This window comes from Cydia fagiglandana, chromosome 15 (genome assembly GCF_963556715.1).
Source record: "Cydia fagiglandana chromosome 15, ilCydFagi1.1, whole genome shotgun sequence".
Taxonomy (NCBI): domain Eukaryota; kingdom Metazoa; phylum Arthropoda; class Insecta; order Lepidoptera; family Tortricidae; genus Cydia; species Cydia fagiglandana.
In genome coordinates this window covers 17,844,404-17,855,033 of record NC_085946.1, presented here as the reverse complement: position 1 = coordinate 17,855,033, position 10,630 = coordinate 17,844,404, and positions in this window count along the sequence as shown.

Here is a 10,630-nt window from a genome sequence, read left to right as displayed (position 1 = left end):
TTATTTGACACATTGTGACTGACGTATATAGAGATGTAACTAACCCAAATCGATTGTCACAGCAAGCGATTACGATTGGATGGCACGTAGACTGAGGTATCGAATTGTGACGTATAATGAATTTTTATTTGAGATTTAAATAAAGCTAGAATTATATGGTTTTCCCGCGAGGTAAATGCATTTAATACACCGACCGAGTAGGTCGCACCCATCGTCAAAATCTAAACTAACTGGGGATCTATTTTAAAGTTTATTTATGTTATTTCTGTGTCAAATTTGTTGTCTGTTAGGTGACGATAAATATATCCATATTTACAGTTAATTATCCACCTTTTCCTTACTTTTATTAAAAGAAAAATGAAAACTTCATATCGATTTACTTAGACTACTACCGATTCATAACGGTGGTGTCCGGCCAACCCTAAAATTAAAAAAAAAAGACGTAGAACGTAAACGTTCGCAGTGCATTTGTTTTCCTTTGTGATTTCGATGTGCAAGACATTTTACGTAGTATTGCTGTTGTGAGTGACAGACGTCAAATACCGCAAATAATGTTGTATACACTATACGTGGTAACCTAGCTCCACCATGTAACGGTTCCGTCACACAGGCGCGTTTTCCGGGCGAGGCGTGAGCGTTTTATATATGTACACAAGGTCAGATAAAGTAACTGTTTTGGTTTGGCAAGAACAGTTCTTACCAAAACAGTTAACGCCCCGCTCACGCGCCCCCCGCAAAACGCGCCTGTGTGACGGAGCGTTAACTGTTTTGGTAAGAACTGTTCTTGCCAAACCAAAACAGTTACTTTATCTGACCTTCCAATCCAGAGGGAGGAGTGGAGGACTGAGGCCTCTGGCCTCTTGGAAAATATTGGGATTAATTCTGTTTTCTTACGGAGTTTTTCTTCTCCGAAAAGTATACGGCCCTGGTACTTGCCTGATACCTAAATATCCAAATTAAGTTCAAATAAGATTGGTGGGTAGGTACTGGTTGGTATGTACATACGATCCAGGTTTCGAACCCATGACCCATGACATGACACCTCCAGTTTGAAAATAACACGCAAGATATAAAAGTGCGACCAAGGTTAATATTTCCATTTACAAACTATGCTGCGATAACTTTCCTCCTTGCTGTAAAAACCAGTCACAAGTTTCCATGTTTGGTAGTTTGTTGCCTTGTTGGCATTAAGATAAGTTTTCTGTATAAAAAGGTAGATAAAACATTCGGCATACGAACGTTGTAAACTAAACAAGAGCGACTCCATCTGGAGAATCACTGCTTCAACAAGCAAATGAGCCAACTTAAACGTGCGGTCAACACCACCTTTATTGCACTGTTATAGGGTACACTTTCGTTTAAGGTAGGTGGAGAAGTAATAGTAAAGGCTTCAATGCGTGGTGCCATAGATATCGGTGGAGTGACCGGATTGCCGCTTGATAGGAAACATGTGCTTTTTCAATGATTTAGGTCAATATAGGAGATAAACAAGCAGACGAATTGCCCGATGGTAAGCGATTACCGTCGCCCATTCCATGGACACCCGTATTAACACCAGAGGAGTTGTAAATGCGTTGCCGGATTTAAGATGGGAGTAGGTACGCTCTTCTTGAAGGATTTAAGGTCGCCGCTATGCCGCTCATTAGTTTTGGAGCCAAATCACTAAAAATAAGTATTTTATGGGGCTTCAACACGTTTCACAAAATGTCTTGACAACACGATACTTCATTACAATACTACATTAATGCATTCTAACGCTACGTCTTACGTAGGCGAACAACGCGCGAACGCGGCGCGGCGCGGCGCGGCGAAATCAATCCTTTGATGCCCATAGAAGTGTCCTACGTAAGCGATCTCGTTGCGAACGCGGTGCGGCGCGATTTGCACGCGAATGTCAGGCGGCGCGGCGCGGCGCGGCGCGGCGGCGGCCGCTTTCGCCGCGCCGCGCCGCGCCGCGTTCGCGCGTTTTCGCCTACGTAAGACGTAGCGTAACCATAGATATAAACTATGGATGAGCGCATGCATATGAATTGCCCGTTGCGATCTTCATGTCAGCAAAAAAGCGCCATCTGTTACACACTGCGTACAACTACGTGAGCTCGACTCTCGCGATAACTTTGTACGGGCGTACAAGGCTTGTTAAGTTTATTCGCGGTTTATATCAGAAGAGCGTCGATTAAGTTTATGGTTAATCAAAATTATTTGTTGTATTTGTTGGCGTTGTTTGATATCCGTGTCGTCGACACTGACGCTCCTTCTTACCTCTCAAGACCCGTGACATCTGTACTAAAATCAGCTGAAGACGAAAAACAGAGAAAATATTCCACGGCCTGTGAAATGCGACATGCAACTTTCACACCACTTGTAACATCTGTTGACAGCGTCTATGCACCCCAAATGTCCTCCGTTATAAAACATATGGCAGAAACCATATCTCAACGTTGGAACCGATCTCTAAGTACTGTACTGGGCTGGCTGAGATGCAGGATCAGTAACGCCGTTATACGTGCCACCACCATGTGCATCCGAGGCACACGCCACCGGTTTAAGTCCCCCGCCTGGTGGCTTGGGTTCGACGACGGTGCCGCCCTTCCACACATCGACTGAAACCCCTTTTCTACCCTACCTACATATGTCTTAACCTAACCCTTTGCCTATGTATTACTTATGATTCTCGTAATAAATGCTTTAGTTAACATATTTATTGTATTAAAATGGGCGAACTTATCCTTATAAGTTTCCGTTCTTCTACGTTATTTCGTGATGTCATTATCGTCTCAGGTGGCAATGCAATATTTTAAACATTCGCGCAGTGCGGTGTGCCGCCCTGTGTAAGCCGGCTCTGTCAAGGTCGACAAGTTGGCCGAGCTACTAGCTACAGCAGTACAGTTCGATAAGTACCTCCCGAGCTTTCGCGAGTAAAATGCGGCGAACAACTATTTCTGTTAGTTTCTTGCTTGCAAAACAGGTAGAGTAAAAAAGAAGGAAACAGCAATACAAACTAACTATTTTGGCTCAGTGATCCAAAGAGAATCTTGGCCTCCGAAACGAGAGCGTGCCACCTGTCCACAAATATGATGCAAAAATATAAGTAGGTAATGGAAAGTATTAAATACAGCGATGTGAATTAATCGGTGTTTGAAAATGCGCGCTTTGTTTCTAGCGCTCACCTGTTAATTTTTTTTGAGTTTTACCTACAGTTAATTAAAAACTTTAACCTGACAAGAATTAATATACTAGGTACCTAAGTCAACGAATAAAACAATAACAAATACTTGATCTTGTTATTTCGAATGTTTTTAATAATTATGTAAAAGAAACGGGAACAAACTCTGTAAGACAGACAATAGGTACTTTAATTTCGGTAATTATATCCGGTAGGTAATCAACTAATCATATTTAAGTAAATTTACCTATACAAATCACGCAGTATGCATTTCTACTTCATAATAACTTCCAAAGAGAAATGACGTCCTTACAAGGTTAATGCATTAGCGCTATGACGTACGAGCGAACATTAGTTGCTCGTGAGAATGAAATAAAATTATCGTTTAAAATTGGTTTTAAGCAATAAATAAACCTAATTGGAAATTACTTACCGATGATATGAGATCCCATTTTTTTTCTTATACTTCCTATAATGGTTTTTGCACCCTTTTACAACGCAATAAGGCATTTTTGTGTTATGCTGCGTGACAACTTTCTACTGCGCAATTCGCCACACGACTGAGCGCCGGGGTGTGATAAATGCAAATATCACACCCATGTAGCGGCCCCCTTTTTAGTGCTCGTTAGCCGCGTCCTTACGAAGTAATATATATGTCCATGAGCGTAACAAATAAAAAAAATGGTTGTCTGTAAAGTCGGATTACGGACGATAATTTTGCGTGATAACGTCATAAGAAAACATTGACGAAAAATTGCATACTTTGGCCGTAACGTTACCATGGAGATCTGTCCACAACGTTACCATGGAGATCTGTCCACAACGTGACACTTTTTCGTGCATGCTACTGGTGTTCATCGATTTATAAGACTTTATCACGTCAACATTTTTTTTTTCAATTGCATAAATATCAAAGTTAAATTAAAAATAAAGGACGTCATTAATATGTATGTTCTGTGTTAGCAATCCTGTTGCAGCAATATGGCGTAGGCGGGCAGTGGGCGACTCTCCCCGACTCTCCCGTAGGCCACCCGTCTGGCAGACGACAATAGCGGCGTAGTATACGTTAAAAGCAGATAAAACAAAGTGTACCTAATTTATATTTTTAATTTTTTAGCCGATTTAAGTAATCTGCACGTCCGAATCAACTGAGTATATAGTTAAATTAAAAATATTTTTCGAATATTTCGATTCGATTTCGAATCGTATTCTAGTGGTTCTGTTGTGTTGTAAAATTGAATAAAATCCCGAGAATAGCATTTTTAAACAAAATTTCATCGGGCTTGCCCGGTTAGGTGGTTAGTGGAAAATGGATCCCTTAACGTGTTGTGAATTTCAATATAATTCTATGTGGGAATTTTAATACATAATAAGTACATACATAGTTAATACAGTCATTATATGTTTTCAGACAAACAAATTAATATAGTTTTCAAACCTGTGTGACGTGATACGTCTAGGTGTACTGTTTAAAATGCACCACTCTCCCCCCCCCCTCCACCTGACGCTCGACCCCCCCCCCACCTTGAAATGTGTCCCCGTTGGTAGTTTTTTGGCATTCTCACGAAAACTATAATAGATATCAAAAAAGTGTCAAGGACAGAATTAATCCTCATTAAATTTAGAACAAAAATGGTCTTATGTGTTTTATTATAAGTTGGACGGTATTCAAGCTATAAGTACTTGTATAACCTTAAAATAACAAAATAACCATATTAGTATGACGAAATGCAGAATATCTTCAAAACGGCTAGACCGATTTTAATAAAATATACCTAAAAAATCACCGCAGTGAAGCCAGCTATCAAACAAAAGAAACTACATCAAAATCGGTTCATCCGTTTCGGCGTTACGAAGTCACAGGTAAACACAGAAATACAAAATTTTTTCAACTGCACCCAATAATTTTGTAAACCCATTAATTTTGATCAATTATTTTAATGGGATCATGTCTCTTGAAGTTTTAGCTTTACGAAAAGTTAAAAAACATGGAAAACGGCCCAGTATTTTTCAAATTATCGGCATTTTCCCGATTTGTGAGTGGTTTCGTGTTATCACGCGCACGAGTTGCCCTTGACCCCTATAAAACGGGGGGTAGGGGAGGGGTTGTTATCAGTCACTTATCAGAAATTGACCGGTACACATTTCTGCATATTTTCCCGTAAAGAAGACCTGTGAAAAATGGAAACCACTGAAGCTGAAGTCCGCCAAGTCGTCCAGCTCAGCTCCTGCAAGAGGGGCGTAGCCAACGTTCAGTAGCTGCCACGCTGAATTTAAGTCAATCTACAGTTTGCAGAGTTTACCAGAGGTTCCAACGGACTGGATCCTTTACTTCAAGACCAAGAAGCGGCCGCAAAAAGTGTACATCAGAGAGGGACGACCGCTTCATTGTCACAACATCTCTCCGAGATCGACACCTGACAAGCGTTGCCATCCAGCAGCGTCTGCGTGAGATACGAGGAGTGGCTGCCAGTGAGTGGACAATAAGAAGACTTAAGAAAGCGAACTTGACACCCAGGAGGCCTGCAACGGGGCCCAGATTGCTGGCGCGACACCGTACAGCCCGAAGAGAGTTTGCAGAAAATCATATGGACTGGACCATTGAGCAATGGACCCCAGTTCTCTTCTCGGACGTGTGCAGAATATGCTTGAATGGATGTGACCGAAGAGGAAGAGTCTACAGAAGGCCAGAAGAACGGTTCGCCCAATGTTGCTTCTCCGAAAGGGTCGCCTATGGCGGTGGATCCGTGATGTTCTGGGACGACGTTTCCTACGACGCGCGAACAGAGCTGGTTTTCGTGCCTGGCGGGGGCCGTGGCGCGACCCTCCTGGGTGTCAAGTTCGCTTTCTTAAGTCTTCTTCTTAAAACTATATTAATTTGTTTCATTTTCCCATACATTGATTACATAGAATGACTCAATTAAGTATAATATCGACGGTTGGCCGAGCTATACATATGTATGAAATAAATAAGGAATAAGGTCAGGGTGGCCAAATCCGTCAGCGGGGCATTTCCGTCAAGCGGCGTTTGCGGCTATTCAAACTACAATACAGCCTGTTATACAGCTTTTACGATATAATTAGCTTGTAGTGTCTCACAACACTTTTAGTTTTAAAGTAGTTTTTTTTTCACCACACCAACCCGAAGCAAATATTAAATGTAAAATATCAAACTATATCAAATCAAATCCTAATGAATGTTATTAAATATTTATTATCCAAAATTCTCATTTAAAAGTCAATTCTACTAGCAAACATAAGAAAACAACTGAAAATTCGCATTTGATTACTTTGCCTCACATGTGAATAAATGCAACTTTGCTATCACTTTTTGAAGTGCAAAGTAAGCCTTTCCGAGCTGGTGTGGTGAAAAAATACAATCACTTTATTCGATCGTTGTTCGTAGCGAAACCATTAAAGAATATTTTAATATTAAAAAAACCTTGTATTAAAAAGTGCATTCAACGCATCACAGCCCGCATACCAAATTTCGCATATACTGCACGCGAACGAGGAACAAGGAAGGCTGGGCGCGGCGCGAGGGGTGCGTGGCGCATGCGTCGGCAGGGGCGCGTTGCGCGCGCAGTCGGCACGCGTTCGCTCCCGTCACCGCCGGGCGAATCAAACATGGCGTCCACTCAAGGACACCGTTGACATCGCGAGCAAAACAAATCAAAATATCAACTTTTCGAGTTTTTGTGTGTGATTTCTGTGTTAGTGCTGTGATATATTGTGCGTGCATTTGAAAATTGGAATACCGGCGTTTATTTTTAACAGGTAACGTAAAATTAAGATTCAAATTTTGTTAAATTGTTATACGGTTGTTTTGTTGTTTTTTGGCACAAATTTAGCTTAGTATTTACTAAATAATTTGGTTCTTTTCAACCTGAAATCATTTATCTATTCTTGACCTACCCAACCTACCCCCGTCTGGTCCTATTAGACACTTTATGACCCTCGGGTGCAACCCCTATTCCGTCTATAGATAGATTTATCTTGGTTAAGCTAACAAGTAACTGTGTGTGTATGGTTTTTGTGATTCTCCATGGTTTTGTGTGGCAAATAGGCACCTATTACATCGATTTACTACGATTTAGTCAGGTTTTGGATTGTTTAAAATTAATTCTAATATTTTTGATCTTTTCACAGTTTTTAGGGTTCCGTACCTCAAAACGAAAAAACGGAATCCTTATAGGATCACTCGTGCGTCTGTCTGTCTGTCCGTCTGTCACAGCCTATTTTCTCGGAAACTACTGGACCAATTAAGTTGAAATTTGGTGCACATGTAAATTAGTGACCCAAAGATGGACATATTTTTTATATCATTTTAAAATACATAGGTTCGAAGTTATTTAAGAAAATAGCCAAAAAATGACTATTCCCCCCTTTAGCTCCGAAACTACTGGGTCTAAAATTTTGAAAAAATATTTGAAATGTGCAGTCAAGCGTGAGTCGGACTTATGTACGGAACCCTAGAAACGCGAGCCCTACTCGCACTTGGCCGGTTTTTACTTCTAATAGACTTCTACCAAACAAGGGTAGCAACTGAGATCTAATTAGATTTTTCGCAAACTAAAGGACTAGTCATTGGGTAGTTTATCAATATCATATCAATATCATTTGTATGCAAGGAACTGCAGAAAATTGCAGTAACGATATAAGCAAAAATTGGAGTGTGGTTGAATGTTTCTCTTTGAAAATTATACTTGCCTACCAACCATCTGGAAGATATTTTACACCATCATAATTCATTCATAAATATAGGGGGCTGTCCATAAATTACGTCATCGATTTTTGACCCCCTCCCCCTATAATCATCCAAAAATCATGCTTCAAATGACCCCATATCCTCCTACTTCATGCTACCGTCATCCGATGTCCAGACAGACCCCCCCCCCCCCAATTTGAAATGATGTAATTTATGAATAGACCCTAGGTACTACCTACTAGGACATACAAAATGTTTGAGTAAGTACCTATTTCAAAATAAGTAAAGTTATGAGAGTCTCATCTCATCCCAAGTGCACACTAATATTTAACCAGTATAAACTAGAGATTTCTATTCTAACCACCCAGTTGTAAAATCTACGGATCAAGCTGAGGCGGCCTTCAGGGCTATAGGTAACCGCGAAAATCGAAGTTCGCAAATCACGGGCATCTTTCTCTGTTACTCTAATTACGCCATAATTGGAGTAAAAGAGGAAAATGCCCGCAATTTGCGAACTTCCGTGTTTGCGGTAGGCCTAGGTCACAAAACAGATAGGTACAGAAGTCAATCACATGTATGTACTTCACTTTTCATACCTACGCTCGGCGGTCGCTCTAGGGTTGTTAACTATAGCTTATGCACAAAAAACTATCGTGGTAGTGGCACTCGTATCAGCTCGTATCTAGTTGTTTGATTTATTGTTGAGGATGGAACGGGAAGAATGGAAATATAAATTAATAATAACTAAATATTTTAATTTTAAAGTCATTGTTAAACTGGTAGTTTAACAAAACGATAATTCACCGTTTAATGTTGAATTTAAACAACCATCTACTAAACAGTTATAATAACTTTTTTTTTGTTTCTCCATTATTGCACAAAAAAGTTCACAGACGCGTGTCTCAAGCGGATAGCACTCGCGCTCGCAGTGGTCCCAACCGGTCCGAGATATCGTGTCCGTAAGCAGTGTCTATGTGTGCGTTGCTCGAGCGCGCTTTGTATGTAGATTGATTTCTGTACCTATCTGTTTTGTGCCTAGGTCCTCAGAGATAAAAAAAGATACAAAGTGTTTCGTGAATAGACTTTGAAACTGTTGAAAGACGTGAGCCGTTCCGAAGCAGCTACGATCGCGCTTACGATCATCTTACGATAATATTGCGAGTCGGTGAGTGAATACTAGGGATGTACCGACTAGTCGCCGACTAGTCGGGAAAGCCGACTATTCGGCCTCATCTGCAGTCGGCGATTAGTCGGCGACTAGTCGGCAAAAATAACCGATTAGTCGGCACTTTAAAAGTGACAGAAAAACAGGGCAAAAAGAAATAAACAGCAAATATTTTCATAAGCTTTTCACCTATTTCACCCAAATTCCTATTTAGCGTGCTTACGAAAACTTTTATTTGAAATTACTGACCGTGTGCTCGCTTTCTTATGTTCGCCTGTCCGGTCGTCGTATGAGATATAGCCTGAAGATTTTTAGTGTTCCGTGCAAAATTTTGTTCACGGAACACTTAATTATTTATTTTATTTTATTTTTTAGCGTTACTATATGATAAATAGCGCAACGAATGGACTAAAACGATTGTTTTTTTAGTGCATTTGAACCAAACTTAGACCAAACTAATGATCGGGCCGACTAGCCGACTAATCGGCCATCCGAGCTCCGATTAGTCAGCAGCTAGTCGGCTAGTCGGCCAAATCAATAGTCGGTACGTATTCTAAATCTAAACATTTGAGAACAGAGTAGCGAAAGTAATTTTATCTAATCAGGTTGGTAAGTACCATCACGATCCGCGATAATTTATAAGGTCCTAGCACGTCCTAGAATTGGTTATTCCATACCGTAGGTGGTATGGAATGTCCAATTGAGCTAGAACCCTAAATGGCGTAACAATCACGGGTTGTGACTGTTCATAGGTTACCCTTTTTCTGACTAAAATTAATAGGTACCTACCGATTTTAATAAAAAACCGGGCAAGTGCGAGTCTGACTCGCGCACGAAGGGTTCCGTACCATAACGCAAAAAAAAAAAGCAAAAAAAAACGGTCACCCATCCAAGTACTGACCCCTCCCGACGTTGCTTAACTTTGGTCAAAAATCACGTTTGTTGTATGGGAGCCCCATTTAAATCTTTATTTTATTCTGGTTTTAGTATTTGTTGTTATAGCGGCAACAGAAATACATCATCTGTGAAAATTTCAACTGTCTAGCTATCACGGTTCGTGAGATACAGCCTGGTGACAGACGGACGGACGGACGGACGGACGGACGGACGGACGGACAGCGAAGTCTTAGTAATAGGGTCCCGTTTTACCCTTTGGGTACGGAACCCTAAAAAATTGGCATGTAAAATTCCAGGTTTTTTTATTTTATTTGAAACTCCCCATAAAATTACACTCGTAACATTGAGATTCTTAGAATTACACTCTTTGATCCTTAGAAATTAAGAAGTATATTAAATAAGGACACTTTTGTCATTGTTATCAAAGCCTCAACACAAATCTTACAACTGAAAGTTGATGCACCAAAAAAGGCTAAAACTGCATTAAAAATACCCCCCCCCCCCCCTAATTTGAAATGACGTAATTTATGAATAGCCCCCTAAGCTCAAGTTTAGTACAAACACCACTCTAGACCGTTGGTGGACCTTACTCTCTTAGCAATAAGGTTTATTTACAGCCAATAGTGGTCGACGTATGTAGGCACGAATGTTTGAGGGATGACCCCTTTAGCGGAGTCGAGGCGGGATATCGGAT